Below are 16083 nucleotides of genomic sequence, written 5' to 3'. Positions count from 1 at the left end.
ACTTCTAAAATTGAATGTCATTATTTTAAAGGGCATCTGTACAGCATTTTATTACTACAGCACAACTCAATAGTTCAATATTAAATTCTTGAACATAATCACTTTACGGCAGCGTAATTTTCACCCGGACTGCCTTCACTTTTACTTCTGCCTGCGCTGCAGCACAATTCATAAAAGTTGAACAGAAAATCGGGAAAATGGGAAAAATGGGAAAACTAATTTCAGCAAAAACTTGAAAAAGCCAGCGCCGAAAGGCAACGGACAACCGATTTCCTAACAAATCCGCTTTGCGGGCAACTCATTATTAATTCATTGTTTACTGGGTGCCGGTTGCATTTAAGCGATAATTGAACGCTCTTTACCGGCAAAGAAATTATCAACTCTGATTGTGCGATGCGCAATGCTTATTTTCCTTATTTTCCGTCTTTCAAATTCATTTTTTTTTGCGTCCCGCATTTTTCTCGTATTTTTCCTGCGGCTAAGAACCTGGTACCTGATAGCTGGTAGCTGGTAGCCACCTGTCTGTTGGCTCGTTCACTTTGCCACACATATTGTCATGTGGAATGCCAATTTAAATTGTATACCCAAAGGACATTGCACATTGCACATGTCTCGACATTGCGTCGTTTGTTGGTTATTCCCAGAGATGAGGAAGGTACCATTTTTCTTGTACTCCATATGGCATAGAAGGGGTATATCCATGCTCTTCAACAATAAAGTTGGAAAGAAGTCGAAGCTTAGGTGTCTATGATATGACTAGGAGTTTAATTTACTTGCTATAATGTTATCTTTAGATGTATGTAAATAGTTACAAGAAAAGTATTTTTGTTATTCTTATATGTACCTTAGGTACAATTTATATACACAAAGTTCCGAGGCAGCAGGCGGTTAAATACATAATGAAAAAGTAGGGGGAAAACTTCACGTACATCCAAAGTGCAGTTCGTGAAATTTTAATAAACCATGATGATGTTATTGTACCTCGTTGTGATACCAAGTACATTTGTGGGAAATACCCTGTTGGCTCCCATCTCTGGTTACTGGTTGTTGGTTGTTCGTTGTTGGTTGTTGGTTGTTGTTGTCCTGCCAAGAGATTTGCCATAGTCACCGTCTTTTTAGTTGTTATTTCCTTGGTTCGTTAGTTGTCTAGGTCTTGACAGGACAACCTTTACCACCTGTCTCCTCCCACCTTCGTCTGTCATTTGCTGTCGTCGTCATTTACCTGGTTGTTGCCCACCCTGCCCCTGCCACCTTGCCACCTTGCCACTACCACTGCCCCTGCAACTGCCCCTCAGCCTCGTTTGTGACATCGTACCTCTGGCAGCGTGTCCTGCAGGAATTTATGGGAAAATAACTTGCTGGAAATTTATGAAAACTACGACGCCATAATAACAATAATCAGACTAAGTAGTGACCGCTGCCAGACATAAACTCTGACCAGATAAACTCGTCGTTCTCGTCGTCGTTCTAGTCGTCGCCGTTGCAGCTCCTCTCCCTCTCTCTCTCAATATTCGCCATATAAAAATGCTAATGTCTGGGCGACATTTTTAATGTGAGTAAGGAGCTGCTAGCTGCTAGCTGCTGGCTGCCGGCTGCCACGCCCCCTTTTGGCTCCCTTGGTCACAGCTTAATTAGCAAAAATGTCTCGCGAACTTCAGAGACGACGACGACACATTAAGATAAGAGGTTCGCCTTAAGCTGATTGCCTGGTTTAGTGTTATCTGGACTATTTATAGGGCCACTGGCGGCAGTCAGACTGCCAAATGGTTGCCTTTCTATATATATACATTTCTCTATATACATCTACATACATACATACATATATATGTATATATACAGCCGCCCATTTTTGATGAAGCGCGCCAAGAGCACTGAGATTCATCTTCGCCTATCGTTTTTCTAGATTTTTATGCCTCTGGCCCGAAGATGTTTCAAAATTCCACTCCATTAACAGTTTAATGGCATTTTAGATAATTTGTTAATCTCATTTAATATTTTTTTAAGTTTCCGCGGAGAACATAAAACACAAGTGGCTTGGAGAATTATGTTCTATGTTCTCATAGGGCATAAAACGTAGAATATCAATCTGCAGAGAACACTTATAGAAGAGTATATGTACCTTCGGCTTTGCTAACTTTCGCCCAACTTAAACTAAACTTTAAAATTCTGTTTAAATACTATCAAAATTTGCGTTCCAGCCAACATGAAACTATCTGCTCTGCTATTTTTCGCATTTTTTTTTGGTTTTTTTTATTTTTTTGGTTTGAGCTGGTGTGCCGAGTCACCTGTGCACCGCAGGTGCGTTCACTCCCTGGAATTCCCCCAGGTGACCACGCTCCACTGGCTTCCCTGAGCCGTTTTTCCAGCGGCCCTCGGCTCGTGTGTGTAATAATGACCAAAATGCGAGCGGCTACCAAAGTTACCAAAGTTCGAGGAAGAAGTGCTGTAACATGGACTGACAAATTTCTGTTTACACCCTCGAAAAATATGCAAAAATGGCGACAGGTCGCTGGCCTCGTGCATAGTTTTTCCTTTTGCTCCTGTTTCAACTGCATTTAAGCGCAAATTTTCACTCGTTCTTGACATTCATTTGGCCAAAAAGTGTTTTGGGAGTACGGCTGGTGGAGAACTGGTTTGGGGGAAATGGGAAATGTGAAAATGGGGAAAAGAAGCTTGCAGAAGCCGACAGACTGACTGGCACTTGACATGCAGGCAAACGTGTTGACTTTGTCTAGAGAATTGGTTAACTGGCGGGCAAGGAAGGTGGCAGGTGGCGAATATTGTGCACACAATGAGAAATTCATTGATTTTAAAGAATTCTGCTAAGTATTCTGTGGTATAATTAAAACGCCCTTTATTAGTCGTTACAATATTAATTACGCTTCATTTGAAGTACTAGTTATCTTTCAACACAAATCTCAGCTTCCCCTTTACTGCCGCAGCCATACACTACTCATTTTCGCCCAGTGTATGCATTTGTATGTGTCGCAACTTTTTTAATGAGCGCGCAGGCAAATGAAGTAGCAGTGGCAGCCACCGCAACGAAGGGCCGGGAAGGGGATTTCCGCCAAAAGGGGGGAAAGGGGGGAAGGGGGTTTCCAGTGGTGGGGCCCAACAACCGCCAACGTGTCATGGCCACCATAAAAGTTTTGTGACACTTTTTTCGCCTCGGATGCCGCTTCTTCAGGTCTTCCCTTCGCGAAAGTCAAAATCTGTGAAAGAAGTCGGCGAAAAAAGGAATTTTAATAGATAGAAAAGAATATATATGTATATGTACGTGTGTATGCGGAAAAGGGGAAAAGTGACATTTTTTTTTGCAGCGCGTAAGCAGAAACAAAAGTTTTCAGTAGGTGTGTATGCACAGAGAAAAATTAGAGTTATATTTGAATTTAGGGTTTGCCAGACTTGAATGTTTAAATTTTCACGTAATAAGAAATAAAAGAAGTGTGCTATTCATTATATTGTTTATATTTTTCTAGTGATGCACATACGTATGTATTATTATTGTGTTACTATATTATTTATTTAAATTTGCGATTTTAAGAAACATACATTTTTTTCGTTTGTGGATGTGTGTGTGCGGCATGCCACTTGATGTGGCTTCTATTTGCCATTTGCCTCTCCATCTCCATCGCCGTCTACTTCTCCTCCAGCACTTGCCTCTCTATATTTGCCCGTCGTCAACACACGCGCAAAATGACAAATTAATGCGACGCTTGTGCCTCCTGCCCCCCCCAGCCACGCCCCCTTTCTGACGACACACCGCCCTCGTCTGTCTGGTGTCGCCACTTGGGTGGGCGTTGCGTAAGCGCAAAAATTGTTTACGACATCCCCACTCCTGCTCGCCATATCCATATACTCGTATAACTATAAATACTTTATAAGATCTTGCGGCTGCTTTTAGGAGATTCGTTTACGTTTGCCTGTGCCGCGATGCGGTGGCGCCCTCTGGCGGCGCGGAATCAAACGAAATGTAATGGCATTATATTTCCAACTAATTTGTAATTTTTGAACATGCGCCGCTATATTTGGATTGCGAAATGAGAGAAAACGGCATTGTTAACTAGAAACATGTGCAGCAGTTCTTTCTTTTCTTTTCATCTCTTAACGATTTCGAGAGTTCTTAGTGGCTGTGTTAGTTTTGCATTTAATGTTAATAATGCTAAAATATGCAGATTAACCCATAGCTCATTAAAATGCATTTCATTTCAAGCATTTGAGTCGTGTCTAATTTTTTTTTAGGTTTTCCAATGCATCAAGTGCTTTCCTTTCAGCCCTTATTTATTCAGTTTGTATGATATATGATGCCAGATTCCGAACAATGCCCCTATTAATAACCCTCTTCCGCTTTTCCATCAAATCGAACTAATTAAATCACTTATCCAATCGCAACTCAAGTGCGGCTTCTTGAGTTTAATTCACTTTCCAGCTGGCGACTGGAGTCGTAAATCTAGCCCTGATTATGGCACATGATCCTCAAAAGTTTGGGGTTTCTTTTCGGAGAGATGTATACCATACATATGTACATATATGTATGTAGGTATGTAAAATCCCATACATTTCATAAGCTTATCTTTGGGGCTCCAAGTGGCACTTCCCGGCCTTTCAACACCCTCGGCGGAATCAATTTGTTTGGATTCCGAAAAACTAAAAGCAAAGCTCAAGTGATGACTGTCGGTGCCCCTTCGTCTTCGACTGTCTGCCCCCCATATATCATAATGATGAGGATCTCGGGATCGTTCGGAATCGTTCTGTTTTTTCGGCTATTTATTTTTCAAGTGAAAAATCAGTACGGCACACATTTCTCTTTGTTTGTGGGGTGTCTGGCTCTGGGGTTTCTCTTTTCCACACTTTTTGGTACCCTGCTTGGGGCCTCATCTTCTCTAATTGATTAAGCGTGAAATAATTTCTTTTGATTGACTTCAATTGAAATGAATTATTCTTTAATTGGAGGCGCGCAGTCGGCGACCAACAAAAAAAAAATGAATAAGAAAAGACACCAAATCGAAGCACAGTAAAATCTTCTAAGCACAGTGCGTCGGCGCAACATTAACCCATGCTGACCAAATGTAGGGAGTGGGCGGTGGGGGGCGGCAAATGGAGCCTCTGTCATCGATGTGAATTGTGTCTATGCGGCAATACACATTCAACGGACAACAACCAAATAACTTTGATTTTGATTTGCTTCCCTCGAAATATAAATGCAAAATTTGCAGAAAAACAAAAAGGAAAATAAAATGGGAAAATAGTTTTTGTTTGGAAAATACACTTTTCTGCAGTTCAACTATGAACTAGCTGATATCCTGTAAAGCATTTTAAGTACACTTTAAAGTAACCATTTGAAAGGTAGCTAATGTAATGAATACATCTTTATCTAGTATGTAATATTCATGCATAAAAATCATTCAATTTTTTTTTGGTGACGTTTGTTTCAATGAAATGTGAAACTCCTCAGTTTTTGACAACTAATACACCCCATGGCCACACCCTGTATTTGGTTTCGGGACATGTTCCTGCCACACCACTCACCCCTCCCCTCCCCTCTCCTCTCCGCTTGGGGGAAACCCTCAAAAAATCGGTGTCCTGCCTTGCTGGCAATGTTGTTGTGCCTGCTGCTCCTCCGTTGCCCGTTGTCGTTGTCAAGAACAAAAATAATAATAAAATTTGCTGTCGCTGCGAATATAAACAGGCAATTTCTGTGCCGCTCCCCGTCGCTTGTCCCCCCTGACCCCTCTCCCCCTGCCTCCCTGCCAAAAAAAAAAAAAAAAAAAAAACTGCCTCACCAGCAACGGCAACAACAACAACAACAGCAACAACGGAAAACAGGAGACGATGGCAGCTGTTTTTAATGTCTGCACAGCCGCCTAATGGCGCTTAACGGTTCACAGAGGGGGCAGCTGGGGGCGTGGCTCTTAGTGGGCGGCGGTCGGAGGAGTTGCCACGAAGTTTGAGCTGCACTTAAAAAAAAGCGTGCCTAATGGTGTATTTGCAACATTAAATGCATAAATTTATCAATCCAAATATAGTATTATAATATTTTTATGAATACATTGGCTTCATGAGTCAGGTTTCAGACTTATGCCAACAGGCTTTATCTACAGAATTTTTTCGAGTGTTCCATTGGCACTATATTCGCGAACAGGGCGGCGGACCAGAAAGTTTAGTCTAAGTGTGTTTGTCTGGATTTGTGGCAAAAATTGAAAATCATATGCTCATCGTCATTGTCCCCACATTTTCACTCCTTCCCCCAAGAAAATAAGAAAAAAGAAAACCCGCGATCCCTATTGGCATTTTATGTGCCCGTTAAGTGGCAAACGTTTCAACAAAAAACCAAAATAATATACTGTGAAACGGTGCAAAACAAAATGCTGCCTAATCTTGTGAAAATTGAGAGCAATTTACCTCGGTGTTGGATACTAAAAGATATACTCATCAAATTCCATACAGTTAAACTGTTTAAAGCTTGCATTCCTTTCCCCAAATATCAAGCCTATTAAAATAGACCTCTTTTTGGAGCATTTTTAAGCCGATCGGCGACTGGTTATAACCTCAACTCGATTGTGCAGCCTCTGAAAAAAAGTTGAACTTGATTTGACCTAAGCAAAGCTTATACTAAAATGGGATTACCTCTTCTGTTGCCTTGTACTGCCCCCAAAAAACTTGCCCAGGTTTTCCTGTTTTCCAAAACATAATTTCCTCGACACACACACACACACTCATACACACACACACGGACACGGACAAGCAGAAAACACAAAGGGAGAAAAAAGTGCTTTCTATACAAAATGTGGAAGCCAAAAAGTTGCACAAAATTGCCAAAGTTTTGTTTGCTTATGCATTGCACTGCCCTTGTCAACCGTTCGCCCTCCAAATTCGCCCCCATATTGCTTACAAAAAAAATCCACCCCATATTCCCCACTCCCCCCACCCCGCTCCCCCTGAAAAAAAAGAAGTGGCATGCCCCTAATTGTGAGTAACCCTGCCATATATTTTTTGTTGGCTGAAAGAGGGAGAAATTATGTCAGCAGGACGGCGAATCGAGGGCCGGGTGTGTAAATTATTTATGTGCCAACTGTCCTGCCCCAACAGGCTTCTTCTTCATCTTGCGGCACGCATGGGTTAAGCCCGATCCCCCTCACCCCCTCATTTCGCTCCTTTGTGGCAGTTTATAAATAAAAACCATTATTGCCGCGACTTTTGGGAGAGAGATTAGGCCTGATCCCGCTGAAAAATATATCACAAATTTTTAAATGTAATTCAATTTATTTAAAAACAATAACTAATTTCAAGCTTGAACTAACACAATTGTTAATTATTACTACAAATTAAAAAATGGATTTTGAATATTTATCAGTTGCCTAAAAGTTTGGCACCGCACTCCAACTAAACTTCTAAACTTTCAAAACTAGAACGTAGATTGTAAATACCTTTTGGTAAGCTTAATTATAGGATATCGGGAACTTCGGTGTTTATTTCAGTAATTTTGATTAAATTTCTTGGTGGCTTTTTTTTTCGTGCTTTCTTTTCCGCTTCGCTTTCAGTTGGCCACGTTGGAGTTTTCGTTTGAAATTAGTACGCATTGTCCTTAATTGTTGGGGCGTTTGTGCAGGGGGGCTGGCATTTTATGGGTTTTTTGAGGGGGCTCGCTCCCATAGTATATGTATGTAGGTATGCGTATGTGTGTGTGTGAGTGTGTGGTGTATATAGGGTTTCGGCTTTGGCTTTGGCCAAGAGCCATTGACTTCGTTCCCTGCTGCGTGTTTATTTATTTGACTTGTGCATGTCGCTTTTGGGTGTTAACTTTAATAATTAACGGCATTAATTGCCGCATATGTCACATGTTTGCTTTGCCTTTCCCCACACAGTCCCCCCCCCACCCACAGCGCCCCCCACAAAAACCCCCTGAAAACTTCGCCTCGGGCCTGCATTTGTCTTATATTCGGCTTCGTTTTGTTTTTATAGAGCTTTTCGCCCACGCCAGCGGAGTGGAGTGGAGTGAAGTGGAGTCGCTCCTTTGAAATATTTAAACGCTTATGTCATATCCACATTCCTCCCCCTTTGGGTATTTTTCCTTTGGCCCGCTTTCAGCTGCATAATTCATAAATGGGCTAAATGGGAAATTATGCATTTCTAGGTCTTTAATTGACTGGGTTCACTTTACTTTACTATGTTCGCTAAGTTCGAGGGTGTATTTGTTCTGGACTTCAAACTGGAAAGCTAATTTTAAATCGATATTTGTAATGGTTGTGCGTTTCCTCGGTATACATTACTCGTCGTAACCTAATAATCCTATTTTGTTTGCCATTCGAGCATATAATCAAAATTAAATCGAAGCCTAACCTCTTTTGCACAGCCCACTCGATTCTACAAGTATATTTATTGCTGGATTTCTACGCGACCACCCAAATCGTTGAGATCGCTACCATATATACTTGGTTTGACAATGTCATAAGTATTTCTATGGCGACTTATTGGATATGTAAAGTTTTCCATTTCTATTTATTAATAGAGGTTCATTAGAGACGCCAATAAACCGGTAGAGTCAGTCAGTCGCCATCGCACGAGTGAGAAATGTTTTGTTTATCGTTCAGATGCGAGTTTCGATTCGAAATGTTTTGTCTCCTAATGAGAACTAATGAATGCGTTGGAGTCAACGTCTGCGTTTGATGCTCAGCCACCGGTTTTCCTTTATCATTATTATTATTTTATGCGATCCGGCTGGTGGGTTGCACAACAACCCACACAAGATGGGAAAATCGGAGACCAAGACCAAAATCGAAAACCGAAACCGAAACGATTCGAAAACTGGTCTTCGATCTGCTCTGATTCGATTTTGGGGAATGACAAATGCATTTGAGATTAGGATCGGAGATCTTATCGAGTCTCAAACTAATGGGCTTAAATGTGATGACAATAAATTGATTTCATGATTATGGGAATACGATTTGGAATTTATGGATGGTAATAATGCAATTTGAAGTCATTTAGATGTGGAGATAGTGGCATATCTCGATTGGAATTAAGATATTAAAAGGTGAAACGCATGGCATTAAGATATGTGAAGTGGAATGAATTGCGTTCGTAAAAGTTCGTAAAGAAAATAAAACTAATGTAAATTAATCTCTGTGGAATACTGGGCAGCGATATTATCATCGGTTGCACAATTTACGAAAACGTTTCACGTCTCACACTCCAAAATATTTATTGCTTTTCAAATAAGCATTTTAATATCCTGCATTTGCAGGAAATTTACAAAAAAACACCCCGCCGCCCGGCTTCAATTTTCACACTCCCCCGCGCGTTGGAGACATCAAAAAGAAAAACTTCTTGAATGCTTCGTGTTTTGCTTTCCATTTTGTGGCTTCTGTAAAGTGTTTTCACAGAGCGAGAGTAAACGCTTAAGGCGCTTATGGCGGGGAAAAGTTCAAAAATCTCATTAAATACAACAATATAAACATGCAGCAGCAACAAGAACCATATACTAAATATTTATGCCCGGCTGTAAAAGTTCATTTTTTTTCGCCTTGTTGGTTTTTTTTCTCTCTCTTTTTCTGTGTATCGCATTTGGTTGGCTTTCCATATAAAAATTGTGTAAAATAATAAAAATAATTTCAACGACAATACAGACACAAAGCGTCGCACACACACACGCAACAAACACACACACGCGTGCAACACATTGTCGTCCCAGACGCCATTTTGGCTTTGTTGTTGCGTGTAATGGATGCCGTTATGTGCAGAAGCGGTGGAAACGGGAGGGGGGGATTGGGGGTGGATTTGCAAAGGGGGGTTTGGGGATCGGAATCGGGTTTGCGATTCGCCTTTTTGCATTACTTCGACTTGAATGCGCTCTGTGCAATGGCCAATGCACATTCGCCCCTCGCGACCGTGGCATAAATATAATTATTTCGTTATAAAAATGCATTCCACACTGCGAAGTGGGGTGTGTGGGGGTATGGTGTATTCCTTTATGCGACACTTGTCCTCAAGCATTCCACACCATTCGCACACGAGAGCAAAATGTTTATTGCCCCGACATTACCCGACATTACCCAGGGTAACCCCCCAACCCCCCTATCCACCCACGTCCATCCTTTCAGTTCGGAATTCCACTCAAGTGGTTTTTGGTCCTTTCTATGCGATTCTCATAAATATTAGTTGGCTGGTATCGAGTGTTGTACGATATGCTGCGCTACCTAGAGACTTGAACCTTACTTAGGGCTGGAAAGAAATACTAAATTATGGTTTATACTACAAATTGTTTATAATGCAATAGGAATTGCTGTTAGGAAAAATATGTAGTGTATTATTCACTAATATCTTTCACAATATCTATTTTATGTCCTTTTATTTCCACAAATTACCCAACATGTATTAGTTCTCTGTTTAAATAAAGCAATATGAGTTTTAGTATTGACCCTCAGAAATAATTGCATTGCATATTAATTAACTTTTATTTCATCTTCTCATTGCAGTTTTTAAAGCGCTCCTGTTCTGAGAAGTCTACACGTTAAAGGAATCCGCGTAATACTTGCTATTGGGTAAGCCCATCGAATAATAGAGCCCAGACAACTGTCGTTGGCATTTGGGTAGAACACCCATACCATCTAGTCAGATAACTGCTCATTTTACCCCTCTTTATTCGCATACATTGAAAGAAATTGTCAATTTTATCACCCAGACAGTGTACATTGCAAAACGGGTTAACGAATTGTAACACAAATTTGAACTATGCACAAAGGCAATATGAACTCGACAAATTGAAGTTTTAGAAATATTGTGCTTGGGTTTTAATTGAAGCAATAACATGCTCGATATAAGGAAAACTGCTTTCTGGGATAAATTTGAGTGGCATTCAGTGTATTCCATGGCCTGTCCTTTCTTCACGTTTCCAGTCAACTGATTATAATAACACGATTTATCAAATGCACGTAAATTACAATAAATTAAACACGAAATTAATATTAATGACAAAGGCAGGCGCACACACACACAGGCAGTTCTGTGTGGGTGGAAATGCGGTGGTAGTGGTGCGGGGGACGATAGATGAACGGGGGAGATACGAGAGATACTCGCACACAAACATGCATAAATACATGCAGGCCAAACGGTCGTACACATATCTTGTGCGTTTGTGTTTGTGTTTGTGCAGAGACAATTGCCAAATTAAGTGCATGCCTCTGTGCCAGCCACGCCCCGTTTCCTTCCCTGCTGCACTCGCATGCCATCTTAAATATGAAAATCGTTCTTTTGATTGCAAATTTGCTTATTTGCATTGCATTTGCGAGACCAGACCCGCAGTTAATAAGCTCCGCACATAATAGTCCAAAGGCAGAGCGAGTCCTGCACGGCGGGCGAATGCCAGCAAATGAGCAAATGACCAGGCGATTGATCAGGACTAGCTAATGCTGAATGCTCAATGGGGAGCGAGTCCATCCTGGCCATCCTGGCGCTGGAGAAGGGTCAGGAATGCGCAGTGGGGATGGGGATGGGGAAAAGTGGGTGGAAGGCTCTTTTGTCGATGGGAGATGCCTCAGTGAATTCCCGCTGATGATTCAGTGATTGCGAACTGCCTAATATGGGAGCCACATGATAAGTTGATGAAACGCAACTCGTGATTTCTTATTTGCATTCGATTAAAGTAGCGAAGTAAACGAAATATGAATCTATATCTTATTAATGACTATAGTTGGCTTAGTTCATAGATAAATTCTAAAATCAAAGAACATTATAACATAATTCACAGTATTTTTGCACACATAACTTTGGGGGGGGAATTTGTATGTAGCTTGGGATCGTAGCATTCATCTATTCATTAACACCAGCTAATTGGGCAGTAAGTAACACTCACCATGAGTCACTGTTTTCATTATCTGTGATTTGCCTTGTAGTCGCCTCGCCGGCAGCTCATCCTTAATTGCAATTGTTGCAAGGACTTGCAGAATTTTGCATATTTGATGAGCCTGGCTCTTACTCCTCTGTCTGCTTGCATGCATATTTGTATGTATGTATGTAGGATGTATGTATGTATGTAGGATGTATGTATGTATGTAAGATGTATGTATATAGGATGTATGTATGTATGGGCACCTGGGGTCTTTCGCTATCAGAGAGTCAGTACGAACGTAGAACGTCTACGTCGTACCTGGCCTGTTGAGTTGCAATTTGGCCAACAAATTATGCAACAGCAGTGGCAACAGCAGCACTACTGACCCAACTACACAGTGGCAAAAGGGGGGTATTGAATGGGTGAATGGGTGGAGGAGTGTCCGTTTGCTGGCGCGTTGACTTTACGGCCCGTCCGTCCGTCCGTCGGGCTCATCCGTCCGGCCCTGTTAAATAATTGTAATTTATGGCATTTTACACAAATAAATATATGGAAATCAATAAATTTACCTCACACACAGGCACACAGGCACTCTCTCTCTCTTTCTCTTTTTCCCTCTCTCTCTGTTTCACTTACAAAGACTTATACCCAATGGAGTTGGGCTTCGGTTTTTGGTTTTTGGTGCATTGCAAATTGCTTTTTGCTCTTGCTTCTGCTGCTGCTGCACTCTGTGTGCTTGTTTATTGTTATTTGTGGACTTTAACAATTATTTTATGTTGTCACAATTTAAAAAGCTATGGCGCAAAAGAGAGATAGACGCACGCAATTCACTGACCAGGCCAGGACAGGCCAGGCCAGGCATTCAAAATTAATATTTTCCCCTATGCTTTTTCATTTTTCAATCATTGCATTTTGACTTTTTTCACATCGCACTCGTATGTATAATATTTATATGTCGGGCAATATTTTGCATTTCAATTGCGGTTTTTTGGTGGCCACTGGCCACTGGCCAGCATACGCACACACATCCCATCCGTCTGTAGACACATAAAGACTATAATAACTCTGTCAATTTGACTGGTTTTCTGCTGGGGCGTTACACATTTTGTTAACTTTGCACGAGTAGCTCTTTGGTTGCGTTTCAAAAATGTTTTGGTTTGTGAAACGATTTTTTCTGTGGCATAATTTTTCTTATTTTAACTTATTTAAAGTCCTAGTGGTTGGCTAAAAAATGCAATGCAATTGAGTGTCAGCTTGAACAGGACAAATCAATTTCACTTTCGATTTGAATATCTCAAAGCTCTCAATTTAGTCGATTTGATTTGAATCGGATGGAATTTCCATGGCATGCATACTGTTTGTTAATGCAAAAAGCCCACTATCCTTTTTAGACTAGTTTTGTAAATTGAACTTGGTAAATTTTAATTCAATTTTCCTTTGCAAAAGAGTCAGATATTCATAAACATGTTTGCCTATAACTCGCACTGCCGTATGAGTGTATATGAGTATGAGTATGAATATGAGTATAAAAATGTTATGTCGTGCTGACTTTTGTTTGGCTTTGCACATTTTGTTTGTTCGCTCCGTTCGAACCCCGCTGCCTTTTCATTTTTTTCCTCTTTATTTTGTCATATTGGAAAATCGAAATTAATTAAATTGTGTCAAAGTTATTAAATTTTATTGTCACTCGCCATAAATAAACAAATGTCGTGCGCAATACGCTCTAAGCCTATAAATATAAATATAAATATAAACATATAACAGCATATATACCATCACCTCAATCTGCCCCGCAGCTCGCAACACTTTCAATTAGAATTTATAGAAATTTATGATTGTTTATTTGTAATATGCCCCTTGTTATCTTTTCCTTTTCCAGTGTTTTTTTTCTGTTTTTTTCTGTTCTTTGCCGACTGTTTGTTTGTGGGCTTGTTTGTTGGGGTCACCTCTGCCCCACCGCCCCTCTTCCCCTCTGCTCCCCTCTCTTTCTGGCTGGCCCCAAGCTCCCCACCCAAACGGCGCACTCCTCGCACTCGTTAGTCACGCGTTCGTTTGGCCGCCGCCTGGTGTGAAAAGTAATTATGAACGCTTTATGACAGCCGGTCAACTTCATTCGATGTCCATTAATTTGGCCACACTTAACTGTGTTCGATGCGTTTTTTCCTTTTTTCGCTGGGGCTTTTCTTCTGTACTCGCCGCTTGGGAAAAGAGTTTCCTCCTTTTTTTTTTTGGTTTTTGGTGGTAAGGGGTTGTGGCGAAGGAGAAATTGTTACTTGCTGAATTAAATACATTTTATTGCTTTCCTTCTCTGGAATATTCAATGTGGCTCTAGCATAGTTGTTTCTAGGTTATAAATGATGAAATTGAGATTGGAATGACATATAGAGCTCTTCAGTTTTGAACTTGAAAAATGGTCGTTTTATTCCGTTTGTGTGGCGCAGTGCCAACTATTTGGGGAAAATTCTCAGAGCTCCCAGATCGTGAGCTTTGATTGCATGCCAACTCTCCCTAAACGTCGACTTACCTCCATCGCCTTTGTTTATTCTCGTTTTTATGTGTTGTCTCAGCTGGATGCCGAAAGAGACGGTGCGAAAGAGAGAAAGAGAGGGGACGCGCCCCGAAATTCCATCGACGTTCCCAGCAGACAAAAACTTCGTTTATGATATATATTAGAAACGATAGTTTTGCGGACTTTGGGCGGACAAAACGTATTTGGTATCTTTTGCGATACTTTTATAATATTATCTACGGTCAGTTTTCGATAATTAGGCAAACCTCTGGCGATAAGTCCGCTATTTGCCCGCCCACTGTACGATTCAGTGTCCGTTAGCAATACTTTTTCGGACTTTTTTTCGACTTTTGTCCGTTTTTGAGCGAACCTAGTGCGGAAACTCCGACTCTACGTCCGTATTTAATATCTTAAGCGGACAATTTTCGTATCCATCCGCATTACGTCCGCTCTTTGTCCGCTGGGGTCACGTATGATGGCCCATATGTGTGGCCAACTCACTCCCCTCCCTCTTCCCTCCTGCTTCTTGGCTTCCACCTTGACTTGGTCTTGGAACTCGTTTATGCGTTTGTTTGTATATGTTTTTAATAAAATTTATTACACTCGCACATGACGAACATGCCATCTCCCTCTTCCCTCTTCCTCTCACCCCTCCTCACTCATATTTGTCTAATGGAAAAATGGTGACCCAAACACAAACACAAACACGGGAATTTCTTTTTTCGAGGGGAAGAAGGGCGTTAATTTTTATTATGCATCCGTCGACTTCGTCTGTCTTTGGCCTATAATTATAACATAAAATTTTTATTGAAATTTCTGAGGCATTTTCATTTAGTATTGCTCCTCATGTCCAAGTGGCGATAGAGATGAAAATTGTTAGGTAGTAGGGGTTGGTGGTGGGGTGCCGGACAAATGAAATAAAAGTAATAAACATTTTTTTGTTCAATAATTTATTATTGCACATAGCTGGTTTTGGATGGGGGGATCGGATTGAAGTGATGCCATTATAAATGCATATAGCAATCAGGCTAATTTAATTTACCATAAATTCTACAACCGCAAAAAATGTACAATTTGACATCGAAAATGTCGCAGCTCCCAAACGAGAATAATAATAACAATAATATCAGCACAAAGCCTGGCCAGCGAGCGAATGGCGGTTAAAGTCAACTAACAAGTATAATAATAATAATAATAGTAATAATAATTTAACTGTCAATTTCAGCAAACGGCAAATTGAAAATTCAAACGCGAGCATGCAACAAAAATTATGTTCATGCATTTTTCATCTCGCTCATTTGCCGTTTGTTTGTGTAATTTCAAACTAATTAAACTGGAAAATATTGAGAATAACAAAGGATTGCAATGCAAGCAAGGAAATTACGAAATGCATATACCAATCGTAAAAAATGTCATATAATTATATACATATAGTTGCTAAGCAAATAATCCATAGTCTAATGGGAGTTTAACCAATATTTAAAAAAAGCGATGGCAATTGAAATCACTTCTAAGGGCATTTAGGATCACATTAGTTGGCCATTTTCGCTGGCCATCAGCGAGCATGTTCCTGTTGGCCCGGTTAAAGTGCATCTTGTGTTGTTTCCATCAAATGCCAGCCTTTGGCAGTGCACAACACACGCCAATGGGGCATTAGCCAATGGCTTTTTATCTACCTGTAAGCACCACCCCCCTTCAGCCGCCGCCCTTGTGCGCCCTTCCTGCCACTTAGCCCCCTTATAGCCGC

General features: G+C 40.9%; 1 protein-coding gene across 1 annotated transcript in view; it reads left to right on the top strand.

Annotated features, from left to right (window-relative positions):
- LOC122624419 (midnolin homolog) overlaps positions 1-16083 on the top strand; it is an 87682-nt gene that overhangs the window by 38452 nt on the left and 33147 nt on the right. Inside the window, exon 3 of the mRNA XM_043803950.1 lies at positions 10476-10541. The gene's annotated coding sequence lies outside the window, so the exon portion shown is untranslated. The remainder of the gene's footprint in view (positions 1-10475; positions 10542-16083) is intronic.

The sequence above is a fragment of the Drosophila teissieri genome, chromosome X (genome assembly GCF_016746235.2).
Source record: "Drosophila teissieri strain GT53w chromosome X, Prin_Dtei_1.1, whole genome shotgun sequence".
NCBI classification, from domain to species: domain Eukaryota; kingdom Metazoa; phylum Arthropoda; class Insecta; order Diptera; family Drosophilidae; genus Drosophila; species Drosophila teissieri.
This window is presented reverse-complemented; position numbering and strand designations above follow the sequence as displayed.